Genomic DNA, 15,675 nt, shown 5'->3' on the forward strand with positions numbered 1-15,675 from the left:
TTAGAAAGTGGGCATTTTTCTGTGCTTATGACCCTTGTGATTTTACAGCATGACTCCAATCAACAACTGGGGTAGAGTGACAGCTTCACTTGGTGCATACTTTCCAGACAGCCATCACACAGGAGGGGCTAGTTGTAACAGAGGATACATCTGCATACTAAGTGGTCTTCCTGGGTTGGTAGAGGCAGTGCTCACTCACATTTGTATAAGCCGTGTCCTGCCCTGACAAGCTGGTTTACCCCCCTACTGATGTCTGGAGCCAGTGTGGAGGAGAATAGGCATTTCTGGAACTGGTTAGAGCCGGTAGGAAACTTCTACCCACTTCTAGAAGCTGAGCATACTGAGTATAAGTATAGTGGGTTGTGCCCAATGTTTCAAGGCACTGTGTGGGATTTGTAACCAGACGCTGCTGGCTCTGCATACTACAGAGGACTAGTGTAGTGCCAAGAGGGATCCGCTGCCTACTGATTGTTGGGTGGCTAAAGGGACTGCCACTCTGTAAAGTGACACTGTGGTCTGGTATGCTGCTGTTTTCCCATCTCTGGGTGTCCCCAGTGCTCTCCCAGGGGCCAGCCATGATTCCAGAGAGGAGAAGCAGGGGGGAGTTGCGAAGGAGGAGGAGGGACCCCCCCCCCCCCCCCACCCCCCTGCAGAGCACTATCCTTTGCCTGGGGGGGGGGCGGCTCCACAACCCAAGGAAGATGCCACATTTCACTGTTCTTTCATCCTCAGTTTTTGCTACATTCCCCAAACTGATGTAATGTGTTGTTTTTGCCTCACTTGGGTAATGTGAATATTCTCATAATCTGCTTTGTGCGCACAGAGAGGATGTGTTTTATGACATGTGCAAGTGGGAAATTATTCTTTGTGTTTGCACTCATTATCTGACAACTGCTTGCTTAGCAGTTTATTACTGATTTGTCTTTTTGGTCTACTTATGTTTTATGCAATACAGTTTATTTTTTCTAATAACTGGTTGTGAAGTCTCCTTTTGTGGTCTCCTGAACAGATTAGGTCAAAAATTAGTCTCTAGGTCACTAAAGACCCTGGTGCGCATCACTGGCACTGCTACAAAGTAATAGAAGGTGTGGTGGTATCAGCATTTTTAAAATATATTGCAAGGGGGCAGGCAGGGGGGGGGGGAGAACAAGGGCTATTGCATCCAGAGGCTCCAGGACAGCTGCAGTGACATCGGGCTCCTGCCATAGTTCCTGTCAAGAAGGTCTGACCATTCACCCTCCCCCCCCCCCCCGGTAGCAGAGCATCTCATATTGCCAAGTTAGGCGGTCAGTCTCCAAGTCTTCTGCAGCCATGTGTTAAACCCTCCGCGGGGGAAAGACAGGAGTTGCCCTAGTTCAGTTGGAGACTTGTCTTGGTTCCAGAGATCCAAGAAACCAAAAAAATAGGCAGCTGTTGTGTGGTCTCTCGTACGCTAGGGCATCATCCACATAAAGCGAGACGGCACCAGTTGGGGGCCCCACACAGGACCTTCCCCGTAGCAAGGTTTGTAGCGCACATGCTGTTGTCAGTCTTACCATTGCTGACACATTGAAATACCAATAAAGAACTTTAAAAAATAACTGATCACCCTTTTAAACTTCTGTTTACATTGCACCCAACTAAACAAGAACATGCGAGGTCACAAAACACCCATAAAAGCAAAGACGCCCGGCAAAGTGTTTATTACAAATTGCTTCGAGCTGAGAAATACAAGGCAATAAAAAGCTTAAGGTGCTCCCCCAAGGGAATGATCTTTAAACGAAGAGGCAATGATGGGACCCTTTGCCTCAGTTCCCCTCGTTGATCCATTCGTTGGCGCAGCTAGTGTAAGAAATCAGCTCTTCTGGCTTGAACCACAAGTTGATGTCCTTTTTGGCACTTTCCACAGAGTCACTGCCATGGCATATGTTCCTATGGGAGGAAACAGACATTAGAGTGCAAAGAGCAGCACCTACATTTGATGCACACCATTACGACAGTTTGAAGGGTTCACAAAACCGAGGACAGTGCAGATATGAGAAACCTGAAGACTACACATACTGGAAAAAACAGCAAATTGATAGACATGTGGGCTTGGTAAAAACTGCTTTCGATACAAGTAGTTTTAACATCTTGGATGGTTTCGTTCAAGTAACCTGCCTGCATCAGAACAAGATAGGTCCGTGCCCACAATCAGCAATAAAGGGACTAGGAGGCAGAAGAGATTAATGAGCGTGTATTAATTTACCGTCATCCCACACAAAAAGCTTAAGGTTGGACTACTACGGAAAGAGTTGAAATAAGAATGGAAAAAACCACACCACAAATAGATAAGCTTTCATTGTTCACTTAACTGAGATGCGATTTGAACGAGCCGGTTTCAAATCAGCCTCACATGGCAGTCATTTCCATATCAGGCAGTGTTCTAGTTGGGCGGGGGGGGGGGGGGGAGGGGGAACATGGCTGCAAGGCCTCTGCCATGGGAACAGGGGTAATTTGCCTACGTTGTCCCGGAGTCCGTCCGCGCTGCTATGGTTCTGCAAACTGGGCCAAATACACCCTCAGCAAGTGACTGCAATACATACATAATCACAGCCCTCATGACTAATTGAAAAGCACGAGCTTAAAACCCAATCACCAGCTCTAGAACCGACTGTTCCAACTCAGTTTACAAAAAGGTACTTTAATCTATGCACAATACTACAAAGGAACTGATCATACAAACACTGGCAATTCTGTTACAACACCTTAAATCTGTCGTCCAATCTCTATGAAAATGGAGCTGTTGGCAGACTGATAACAGGTGTCTACCTCCCTTCTGGCACTCAGTGGTTAGATCTATCAAGAAGGACCACTGGGGGTGGAGGGGGCAACTTGCTCTCAGCGCACTGGATAGTGATAACAGAAGACCAGAGGCAGGCCTCAGCTCAAAATCTTTTTCACGTTGAAAAAAAAAGCTACTCTTAGCAAAAGAGCCAAGTGAATTTCTAACGGAGCCTCATCTACTTTGCCCCCGCTTTAAAGGCGGGGTCTCCTCCATCCAGCTTCGGGAATATGCTTATCTTAGAGGGAAAAGGCTTGTTAAACATTCAAGTCGACAAAGCCTAAACACTTTACATAAAGCAGGAGATAACAGATGCCCGTTCCCTGTACACATTGTTCCAATCTGCTTACGAGGAGTCTGAAAGGATGGCTGCCACTGAATTATCAAAGTAAATGCCTCTGCAACAAGGAAAACTGAAAAGGAAAAAAGCTGTGTGGGTGCCGGGGGCAGGCGGGTTGGGGTTTAAGGGAGGCCAACCAATCTGGAATCAGAACACACTAGCCAGCAACTGCCAGAAAAGCCCGCGAGTAAGCTGCCTTTAAACAGACTACAATCGACTAAAACCAACACTCCCATAAACGCAGCACTAGCGCAAATAATGCAAGTCTCCATTGCGTGGTCAGTCTCACCTGCAATTCTTTAAAACTACACACTTTGTATTAAGTCAATCGTGTTCTCGTTTGGAGTGTTTTTTTTACTGGCCGTGCACTCTGGGGCCAAGGAGACTTTTCCCAGAAGGGGGGGGGGGGGGGGGGGGGGGGGGGAGGGGGAAGGCGAGTAAATGCATTAATTAGTCCTCTGTACCAGAACTGCACATTTTCTTACAGCGGCAATTAATGACATGAGAGCAATGACAAAAATACAGAGGGAAGCCCTCTTCAGGGAAACCTTTTCATCATGTGTTCATATCCACAGGGAGTGAGTGACTCATTTGATGCCCGCAAAGACGTTCCTCCCTGGGCCACATGCACACCATTTCCATCACGTACCTGCCAACCTGGACGCAGAAGTCTCCCCGGATGGTCCCAGGCCTGGAATCAACAGGGTTGGTCTCTCCCAGCATTACCCTGCCAGTCTTCACCACATTAAATCCTTCCCAGACCTGAAAAAAGTAAGCAGTAACCTTCAAGCAAAAAATAATTGTCACATGGTCAATTAAACACGACCCATCGTGTTTGTCCACTGGAATTCCACTGCACAGAGCTCCTACTGTACATATTCTACCAGTAAATGTATGACATTCACGTGGAGTGAATTCTCAAGTTAAACTACCCAAGCAATCACATGGGAAACATTAAAGCTTGTAAGAACTGCAAAACATTATAAGGGTGATTCTAATACATGGTGCTGCTTTTACTCAACTGAATGCAAGACTGAAGAGATGTCCCCGTATGCGCAAGTATCAAGTACAACAGATCAGCTTGCATGGAGTCTCCATCTTACCTGTGCAGTCAATCCGAGCCCCAGTTCCCATGTTTGTCATGTGCTGAATAGTTGCGGAGCAGCATATGCCTACACAAAGGTAGGCAGAGCAGAAATATACAGGATTTTGATGCCTGTACTTGCTCTTTTGCTGTCCCTCCCAACTAGAGTACGGATAGCACTCCCCCACATACCCCCCTCCTCCCTCCCAAAAGGGAATTAAAACTTGCCAGGGCAAACTTGAAGGAGAAAGTTAGTGGTGATTCAAATAAAGGATCAATGATGCATCTTGCCAGAAAAATCCTTAAAAAATTAATTGTGGTGTAGACTGTGGCTGCTCTACAAGTCTCCAAGCATGATATGCATCTGGAAAGACACTGTTCTCTAGCGGAACGTGCACAGACTGCACTGTGCAAGATGGTAAACAGCCATGGAAGACCTAGTCTGTTCTTTGTGGCCAGATGGATGGCTGTTGACAAGTTAAGATTTGGTCATGTGAAAGGCCAGAGTCTGCTGGTAGTCAAGCCAAGTTACTTTGTCCGGCTTACCGAGGCTATAAAAAAGGTACATACATAAAAGCTTAACAGTTACATAGGCAAAATAGACATAAAAAATGAAATATAAAATGCATTACTATTTAATGAATTTAAAAAATTCAGTGACCCTATGAAAGTCAGCAGCAGCTCATCCTCATCAAAAGAACCCACATCACACCTCAAGAAGCCACACTGACTCCCGATCCAGAAGAGATAGCAGTTAAAGATGCTGACCCACGCACAAAGCCCTGCACAATGAAGAAACAGCATCCATCAGCAAACTCCTGACCTCTGCTTCCTCACCAATACACCCCCCCGATCCGCCAACCGACAGAGGAGGCACTTTCTCGCCTGGCTGCCAAGGCGTTGAGCAGCCTTTTACTGCACCTCAGGACCACCCACTCACCCCAGCAATTCTGGAAATAACTCAAGACCTGGATATTTGAGTGAACAAACCATGCAACAGCCAACATCTCCAGCACCTCAAGACGATTTGATGCACTTTAAATGTTGATTGATTAACTTCTAAGAAAAGATATACGGCTTAAACTCCCTTAAAGTTCCTGCATCTTACGGTTGCAGTTAGAAAGGAGCAAATGCCACAAAATGTCATTAAGAGACTGGAGATGCATCCCAAAGTTTGCTAAAAATCAAGGGTTTTAAAATAGTTTAATAGTGATACAAAAGTAGGGTTTATAGCTTTAAAGAAACAAAATGGCTAAAAGTCTTCTGAGAGCCCATCACAGGGATATGCTGATGTTTGGCACCCCCAGTAGACCAAAGTACTAAGGAAGCTCATTAACATCGACGCAGTATCCACCACCCTGAACCAAAATAGGGATGTGTTCAACTCTCCAGCTACTTTGAGACCAACCAGTTGCTTAATTCAACACAATCTGGATTTCACCCAGGCTACAGCACCAAATGCACACTGGAAGCGCGATACCATTAAAATGACGAGACGCCCATCTGCTGTTCCCAAAACCGGCATTGTTAACACCCAGGTAGTTAAGGTCATACACCGTGCCAAATGAGTGCCCCTTCACCATTAATCTGCAAAGTTTTCTGGTCTGGCCCACATGCCATAATGTGAGACTCCCCAAAGCTGGTGACCAGGTCAAGTAAGCCCCCCTTAAGAGTTAAATGATTCAACCAGCAGAGCTCGAAAAATCCACTTGACCGCTCATCTTTTTTGATCAGGTCGAGCTATTCTCATCCCTTTTGGCAACTTGCCACTGAACAGGTGTTGTGTTCAGTTGAAAAGTGGAGGGGCTATAAAAGATGCCTTTAAATAGTGTTATGTCAAATTTGCTCTGTGTTCACAGAGAGGTCAAAAGTCAGTTTTTCTTACAATTTATTTTCCTTCTGACTGCAGAGTTCCAGGACTTTGAGGTGAACTGTGGGACCGCCTGCTTAAAATGTAAAAATATAAGGATATGGGATGTCAGGTTTTTCCGAACACATTTAAATGTGTAAGTATATTTCAGTAGTTTGGAAGTCCTTTGTTTTGTGCGATTAAAAATATTTCAGTAGGATGAAAATGAACCAGAATACTTTACATGTTGAGGTGCAAAGGATGTTTTCTGAAACAGAATTTTCAGAGATTAATACACTATAGTTTTCAGTAATTAGCAGAGAGGTTATTGGATATTTCTTGGAATGAGCGTGTGTAGATGACAGTATGTTACCACATCATGGTTTAGTAATATATTTATTAAAAACAGAAACACTACTGCCCTGATGGGAATGTTGTTAGTAAACTAAAGTCCTAGGTTATGTGGGCTAGACCTCATGGGTATATGGGCTAGATTCTTGTGATACATGCAGAAAGCTTTAGTCTACTTAAAGACTAGATTGTTTTTGTACTGCAGAAATGCTGAGCTCACATAGGTGCTATCATATGAGATTAAGAACAAGGTGACTAAACTATTTGCCTAGGATCACAATAGGAGACCTGTTTACGGGTCAAGTACATTAATGTTAGGTCGAGTAACATGGTTTTTTGAGCCCTGACCAGTGTACGCAATTCCTTGGGGTCTATGCCCCAAGTACTGCATTGCCTGCATAAAGCAGTACCAGTATAGGGACCCCAAGACCATCACTGGATAGTTTGGTTATGGTGGGGCACAGGTTGTTAATATGACAGGTGGGGTCTGAAATAAACCCTTGGTGTACCCTTAGGGGTAAGAGGAGGGAAGGGGTTAACAGTCAAGACATTTTTCCTGTAGAACCAAACCCTCACTACTAAATTGTGTGATTAACACACAAAATTCACTAATGCGGCTTCAACCCACAAATCCAACTGCCACAGTTTAGGTCGATTGATAGTCAAACGCTATTGACAAATCCGTAACAGCAGCAGCACCTGGCGACAGTATACTTGCCAATAAAGGTTAAAGCACTGCTCCACTGTACCCAGACCCTGGCAGAACCCAAACCGAAAAGGACAAGATTTTGGAATAGTTTGCCCAAGTGTAAGCTATTAAACATCACCCAGGCGATTATTTTGAGAGAGTCACCAATAAGGCCGATATGGAAGGAGGGGAGCATAAACAGGTTATTTGCTAGGTGGTCTTTATCAATGAAACGCCCGCTTACTTAATCCTTCTGGACTTAAGTTATCAAACTTAAGAATCAGCTTAACAGAGTTTGGGTTCTTGAATGTAACCATTTAAGATGCCTGAAGACCTGAACCTCAGTGCCTACACAAACTAAGCATAATTCTACTTTCAACATGTAGACTATACAAACTACTGCAACAGATTGCTTCGACACCAATAGATGTGTGCCCACAGGTAATGTAACCAATGACTTTCAGCAATGCTTATGTGCGAGTAGGTGGCACCATATGGTTCTGCAGCAGTTTGAAAGAGCCACACAAGCACTATCCAATGTGCACCAACAACTATTTCTAGGTTCCTGTGCCCCTAGACTGATCCAGCACTCCACTTCCACCCACATCTTTGACAGACCCCAAGCAGGCTAAAAACGGTCGTCCAAGAAAGTAATTTCCCCAGAAAAAGTCAGGATTCAAGCTGAGCCCCAAACTGCTGGAGACAAATGTGTCATGGACCTAAACGACATGTGCCTCTGGTCCTTGCGCTACATAAACTCAGGCATTAAGTGCAACCTTACGCACCCAAAGACAATCTAGGACCAATAGGCAAAGCTTTAAGTCGCCAGGCTCAAGAGGCTGCATTTGATAGAGGTTCTGCTCTTGATTGCAGTCACGTCTTAGGCCCCGCACAAAGGTAGTCACACTCAAAATCTGCTGGTAGGTTGAAAACATACCATAAGCACAAGAAAGTCAAGCAGGCCTCTATACCTCCACTTAATCTGGCAAGAGACTGCAATATCACGTAAACAATCTGATGTTCTGTCAATCCTTGCAGGCCCCAAATTCCCCAAGCCATCACTGACACAGCAAAAGTTGCTACCTTCAAGTAGGCAGTGAGAACAAATACCTGATCACACCAGCCCTGCAGTATTAAATAACTAAAGCACACCCAGTGGTTATGCGGCCAGACTTTCAGCTTCTTCCTTCAAACCAGCTCTGTCAGACAACAGAAGTCAACTTTGGCTCAAACGTGTTCCAGGATCATAGCCAATGTCTTAACACTAACAAGGAGGGGGAAAACCTGGTCTACCCTTCTTTATAAAGGAGGGCTGTATTTTGACTTGCAAAATGCCAAAGGCCTAGATACCTCAGAGCTTGTCTCACTATCTGGTCTAACAGAAAAAAGTGCACAGAGCAGGATAACACCTAGATTTACAGTTGCCTACTCTGGAAGCCAAAGTCAACTGGACTTGCTAAAATACAAGGCAAACTAAATGTGAGCCACTGCTACTATTTAATGACGCCCTTACTGTCATGGCCACTTGGTTCAAGTCATGTTCAGCAGACCTTTACTTAGACTGTACAAACCAGCTGAGTTTTCTTCTCTTAAGACGCAGAGAAACACCAATCTGAGCAACAGGAAAACAGTTTGGCCTTGAAAGCCTTACTACCAACCACTAAGGGAAGGCTGGCACATATCTTAACAAGCAACATGACTAAAGTGGTACAGCAATATGTATGGTGGTGTAGTACATTGTGCCAGGAGGCTATACATCTGAAGTGGCAAGACAAGCATCTTTTTGGTATTCAGCCACCTATCAGTACCTTAATACCAAAGGGAGATGCCAGCTGTAGACAATGAGTGCAGTCTCCAACCAGAAGTCACACAGGGTATTGATTCTGCAAAGGGGGGTGTCACCTCATCTCTGGACACCTTTGGGGTGCTCCTGGATGGGATGGTCGGTTCTCTGCGTGTTCCCTAATTTTTCCCAGACTTGCTGCCAAAAGTGGGGCTTTGTCCAGGGGGTGGCAACTCCACCAGTTGGAGTTGCCCTGGGGCACTATAACCCATTTTGGAGCTGTGGAGTTCATAATGACAAACTCCCAGACCCTGTACTCAATATGGCCACACTGCACTTACAGTGTCCAAGAATTAACTTAGACACTGTAGGGGTATATGGTTCCTGCAGCTATGCCCTCACCTGTGGTATAGTGCACCCTGCCTTAGGGCTGTAGGGGTGTCTTACCTTTTGCCACAGGCAGTAGTTTGTGGGCATGGCACCCTGAAATGGTGGTCATGTCAACTGCCTTGCCTGTTTCTCCCCACCAGCATACACAAGCTGCAAAGGGAGTGTGCATGTGCTTGGTGAGGGAGCCCTTTTGTACCAGGTATACATTTTACAAAGGGAATACCTGTGTGCAAAGGGTGTGCCAATTCTGAACACAAAGGTACAGATTTTGGGAAAGAACACTGGTGCTGGGACCTGGTTAGCAGGATCCTAGCACACCGTCAATAAAAGTTGGCATCAACACCAGGCGAAAAGTGGGGAGTAGCCATGCCAACAGTGGCACTTTCCTACACATTCATGAAATTCACCTTGAGACCTATCTGACAGGAGGGACTTTAGCCTATTTGGTTCTCAACATGTAAGAGGACCCTCCACCATTGGGTGGTCCCATCCATTCCTAAGATGAGGAATCTTCAGTTTGAAATATCCAGACAATGGTGCTACTTGGTGAATAGTCTAAATGCAGATTCCTCACTGTCCACCCACCTCTACTGAGGTGTCTGCTGATCACCTTAAGGTCCCAAGTTAAGTAGTCGCACCATCACCTGTAAATATATTTTTTCCTTCAAATGTTATATGTGAGGGAATCGAAAAAGATCAAGAAATGATGTCAGCAAGCAGGGGTGGGGCTTATGTGAAGCTCCACAACACTGTATGAAGTCACCATGAAGCCATATAATGCCACCTACTTGTACTCCGGGAGCATTGCTTAAAAAAAAGTCTCTGGACCCAGTATGGTGCTATGGAATATTCTAGAGGAGAAATCTGGCTACAATATTGACTATGAACTAGAAAGAGGTTACCAATGTTAATTACCAATTTATAGAGAGCTAGGGAGGAAACAAAGGGCTAGGACAACATGATGTACAAGTAAAAAGGAGTTCATACTGGTTCAGCTGCAAGACTATTGTGCACTGAAAACCGAGGCAGGCTCATCCAAGAGGATTTACACCAGGTAGTTCCAAGAAACTAGGGCCTGGTTTACTTCAGGGTATAAAACACGGATCTTTTAGGACATACTTTGGTCTTTTCATTCCACATTCTAGGAAGCTGGCTGGAGCTAACTCAAGAATCTTTATTGGTATGAGGAAATTGGAATTCTAGGTCAGCACACAAATGCCATTTAAAAAAAAAAAAAAAAAAAAAAAAAAAAAAAACTTTAAATGGAAGAGTAACTCCATAATTTCAGAGTAGTAGGGATATACACATCATAGACCATTCTACACTCACCATAGGAACAACAGGGCCAGAGCCCATATATTAAACCAAACCGGAGTAGAAAGGGCAATCCTTCAGGTCAATGTAGTGTTCCTTCAGAAGTTCATCGGAAGCCTGCAAGTGGCAAAGAAAGTATTGTTACCTGGGTGATGAGAACTCAACCCTGGTCATGCCAGTGATCTGAGTACAGCAGTTCACACCCAATATCACAGTATATCATTACCCAATTACGGTGTATGCTTAGACCCTATCAATTGTGTACACAAAACGCAAACCAAAGACTCTCACCTGCATAAACTTCATTGCCACCATTCAGTATCCCTTCTGCTCAAAGCGCTTGATTATCTCTCCTACCAGGCCCCGTTGAACGCCATCTGGCTTGATGCAAATGAAGGTACGTTCTGTAATACCGTTACCAGACATGTTCCTAGAAGAAGGCAAGAGGGTGACAGAAAACTTAACATTGTTCATAATAAGGTGTACATCGAAGTAAACAAATTGGGCTCCCTACACAAGTCCGCTTCAAATCTAAACGTAAACTTCACACAAAAACTAAGGTTTAACAAAAATGCATCAGTCCATTTTTTATCGGACCGAGTTACAAAAAAAAAGCACTTAGCAGAAAAAGCAGAAGCTAGCCTATTCAAAATCACAATTTAAACCACAAAACTGGAGATTCTAGAATAAAGTTAGAGCTGCAGATTAAATAACTTCTAAGGTAGTCTGACTTCTCGATCACTGTAAGGCTATCCCATTATTCGGGCACAGCAAGGAGGCTTCTCTGGAGATCAGACTAGGCTCCCTGATTAAGCCAGGTCAGGAGAAAACAGGTCTGTTCTGAGTTGTGAAATACACAAATCCTAAAGAGTGACAAATATGTCTCGTACATTCCTCGAACTACTGTAGGGGATAAAGTACCCCCTTCCACACATGAGTATCGTCTGTCACTGCGGATTACAATGGACAGAGAAAGGAGGCTGAAGAATGAGGCGAATTGCAATATCCTTCTAATGTATTAGAAAGGTTGTTATTCCTTAAAATACATCTTCAAACCATCACCCCTCCCACAAACCACTTACATCACTGGTATCTTGCACTTGTGTATATTACAGACATGGATAAAGCATCACCTGCACTGCAAACGTGTTTGCAAAAATAAAATTCTAATTCAAATCAGATTAAGAATGTTATGACTCAGATTGTGTGGATACATGCAGAGACCTGATTGTTCTGGTCATTCTATACCATGGAAAAACACGGTGCCATAAATACCTTTCTACTGGTCACATTGTTATTCAAAAAAAGATCAGAAGACGGCCAGTTCCTGTTTTCCTTTTTTAAACTTCTGCTGAATGATGTTCCCGATGGCATGCCTTTCACCTTGGCTGCTCGCACCATATTGAGAGGTCAGAATTCAACTGCAATAACTTAGTTGAGCAGATACATTATTTCTTAATTACAGGTGAACGAAAGACTACTCCATTGTCGTACATTATATGGATATTTCAAGTCACCAAGGAGATCCTTGATCATGTAAAACAAGAAAGCAGATGCTGTTCCATTATAAGTTCACATAACTCAAGGTGACATGCAATAGCCTTCTAATGTATTAGAAGATACTTTATTCCTTGCAAGTACGGCCACACCATCACCCTTCCCACAAAATGCTTAAATCCTCAGCGTTGCTCTTCATATGAAAGAACGCCCGTACACGTAATTGCGCTATCTAGTGACAAATAAACACCAAAATGCAGTTATGATATGTTGCTTAAGGATGTTGGAATTCGTTTAATACAAGTCAGATTTTAAAAAAGTTGTAGCTCAGAATGTACAAGCCTGCAGAGATTTTTTCCCTATAATTACACAAAACATTAAAAAAACGTTTCCATAAGTATTCCCTTTCTGCTCATCGACCAGATATAAACAGCAGAAGGAAAAAAACTGTTTCGTATTTGAATCTGCATCTTTATACACCGTTTCCTGAAATTCCCCTGGGCTGCTGAATCTGGCCGGAGACCCTGACATCGGAACTAAAAAGGCCCTTAGTTATTGCACTTTAGGCAACTTCATGCCTTCCTTGCAAGGGACTGAGCTAGAACGTGCCTGCAAGAAACAAATCAGAGATTGGTTTTTATACATGGATTATGTACTCTTCCATGTATTCTAAAAATATCAAACCAACTGAGAACAGAAAACACTGCGGCTAAACGAGAATCAAGACTATGGCAAATAAGTTTCAGGATGAAAAAACCCTCAAAGGCATAACTTAATCCTTTAGGTTCTTCATCCTAGGTGCACTTCCTGAAGAGTAGATTTCCTCGAACCTAGCATTTCAGAAATGTTGCACCGGATCAGACATCCAAAACAAACGTTTCAAGGGCAAATACAAACATTAGTCACACATACATATTAAAATAATAATGGAGAGATGACGTTAGGCAGGACGAAGGCTAAGAAAAGCGTGAGGTTGCACAAGATTAGTAGCTCTGAACAGATGTGGGACTTAACGAGCAGGTACACAAGGAAACTGTTTACAAGCCCAACACAAAGAGCTGATACTCTTTACTCTGATTAATCTCGTTCTGCAGGAGCCATCTATAACCTTCTCATGGGAAATGCTGCCAAGTTACATTTCTAAGTCATCGTGAACCTTTAAGAACTGTTGACCAGCTGATATCTGGGTTCCAACCTCAAGTAGGGATTAAGCAGCCGCAGACAAATAAACCGTTGTGTAAAATGAATGTTTACTGGACCCGTGTTACATGTGCGCTTCTTTATAGTGGAGTCCCACTAAACACCCTACTTTCGGCAAAATGACGACCTTAGTCCATTTATAATAGATAATGTTTCTGGTTCTGGAGAAAATATGACTTCGGGTTAACATGCAGTCATCTTTACTACATCAGATTTTCTATATAAACTCGCCGCACTTGGCTTGTAGATGACATGCTACTGGCCTACTAAAACTGACTACAAAATTCCATCCATTTTGCTCCCAAGAAATGATTTTTTTTATCCAACACTTAACACGCTGCGCTTCCAGGGTATTATTTCACAACTGTGCAAATGGTCATTACCATAGAACTCCGCAAATACACATCAGCGTGCGGGCAGGCTTCCTGACACATCAATCCTTGACAGTAGGTGGCACACCCGTCTGGGAAACACGCCAGTCCGTCGTAATTATTTCCCTTCAAAACGTAGCTATACTTTCTCCGCATGCCACCGATGGCTTCTGCAGGCAGCGAGACTCAATGTTATCTCTGAAGACGAGGGGGTTGGGCGGCCTCGAAGGCAAGGATTACTTCAATGCACTAATCCTGGCTGCCCGATTTCACCCACACAAAACGCTTTATAAACCGTAAACTCTAGCTGAGATTTGATCCCCGGGGAGAGAAGGCACGAAAATCATGTCGCTTGTCCTGCCACCACTACTTCACTTGCAGTCACAGCGGGCCACCGTTACCACAACTTCATAGCCACAGAGCCGTGGAAGCGCAGGGTCGGGCCAGTACACGATACCAGTCTTCAGTGTAACTTAACAGTTTGTCCGCTAGTCAATTATAAGTCCATAGTACACATTTGTGTACTACACAAGCAGTTTATACAATATTCCTAGCTCGAACCTAGAGGCTGAAAATGGCATCAACAACGGTAAATCATTAAGCTGCAGCATGCAGGGCTTCCTAAGAAAGAAAAGTGCTAACGTGAGAAGACCCGATACGAGGATGTCACTCATTCAAACCGGAGCTACAGAAAGACTGGAAGGCACCCCTCCTATAAACCCAACATGTAATCTGTGGGTAGGGCCAGCCTTAAACTGCCATGTTTACTGAAATTATATTTTTACAGAAAAAAAAGTTGATGCAAGACCCTTCTTTCGGATTACTACATAGTAATGCATCTGGACGGCACAAGTAGATAAGATGCATTCAGAAGAAACCCCCATAAAACATTACAAAGTTCCTGAGACTATCCGTTCGTTGCTATGCATAGTGCCATATACATAACCCCTTGTCCCTGTCGGTTTATGCTAGCCTTTTATAAATCGGGAACTCTTACTCACCCCCACTATATACACTCAATAAAAGACGAGCAGTCGATATTTCACCCTTCCCCGCCAAAAAACAAAAAACTTTCTTACTGTAACAAACCTGTTCCAACTCCGATCCACACAAGCTTTCAAACTCTTATTAGGCACGTAAACGTGCCACCAGAACTTAAAAAATAATCCATTATTTTGAGAATAAATCTAGACCACCACCAAAAGAAAAAACTACGTAAACCTTCAACCCACTTCGATTTCTTCCTTAGACTTCTGTCCTTGCTCATTCGATATGACGTCGCATTTAAACCCAAACAGCTGATCATTTAAAATATAACGTAAACTGAAATAAAGTATTTAGACAAAAATCACTATACACACCAACAGGTGGCCAATCACTAATAGCAGTGCGATATATTCCGTAAAAAGCTAGCAGAACAGAGAACCGGTGAATCATCACGGAAATGCGTGCGTTAAACATCTACCACTACTAAAGGCAAAATAGGGCTCCTCAGAAGGAAGCGGGTGCAATGGATAGTGCGAAGCTACAAATCTCCATATATTACAAATACCAAAAATATGGGATAAAAAGTAAGCCTGCAAGTAGCACCGTAGGGCACTCCGCCTACCATTTCGGAACGCGGCAAAGCCCAACCACCTCCCTACCACCCAAGATTAGATAGCCGCAGCCAGCATCATGAAAGATAAGGACAAAAAAAATACATACATCAGGAAGCGGGCTCAGCTATCCGGAAACATGGAGCCAGGTTATGGCCATGCATCCATTTCAACGGGTCATGGTACACAAAGGGAGCGCGGGTTCACGTATAGAGAAGCGGCGACGCTCAGCCAAAGAAGAGTCACCGCCGCACCGTGAAAGTGTTTTACCTTAAAGGGTGGTAGGTACGTGTCCGGCAATTACAATGGAGACTAGGGTGTGCGTGGAGGGAGAGGAGTTGAGGAGGCTCCGAAGAACTGCGGAAAGGAAAGAAGTGTTGCTGGAAACTGGATTCTAAACTCTGTTG

General features: G+C 44.0%; 1 pseudogene; it reads right to left on the reverse strand.

Moving 5' to 3' along the window:
* Window positions 1–1,663: 1,663 nt before the first annotated feature.
* Window positions 1,664–15,525, reverse strand: LOC138274038 (nucleoside diphosphate kinase B-like; annotated as a pseudogene).
* Between the last annotated feature and the right edge of the window lie 150 nt (window positions 15,526–15,675).

The sequence above is a fragment of the Pleurodeles waltl genome, unplaced genomic scaffold (assembly GCF_031143425.1).
Source record: "Pleurodeles waltl isolate 20211129_DDA unplaced genomic scaffold, aPleWal1.hap1.20221129 scaffold_140, whole genome shotgun sequence".
NCBI lineage: Eukaryota > Metazoa > Chordata > Amphibia > Caudata > Salamandridae > Pleurodeles > Pleurodeles waltl.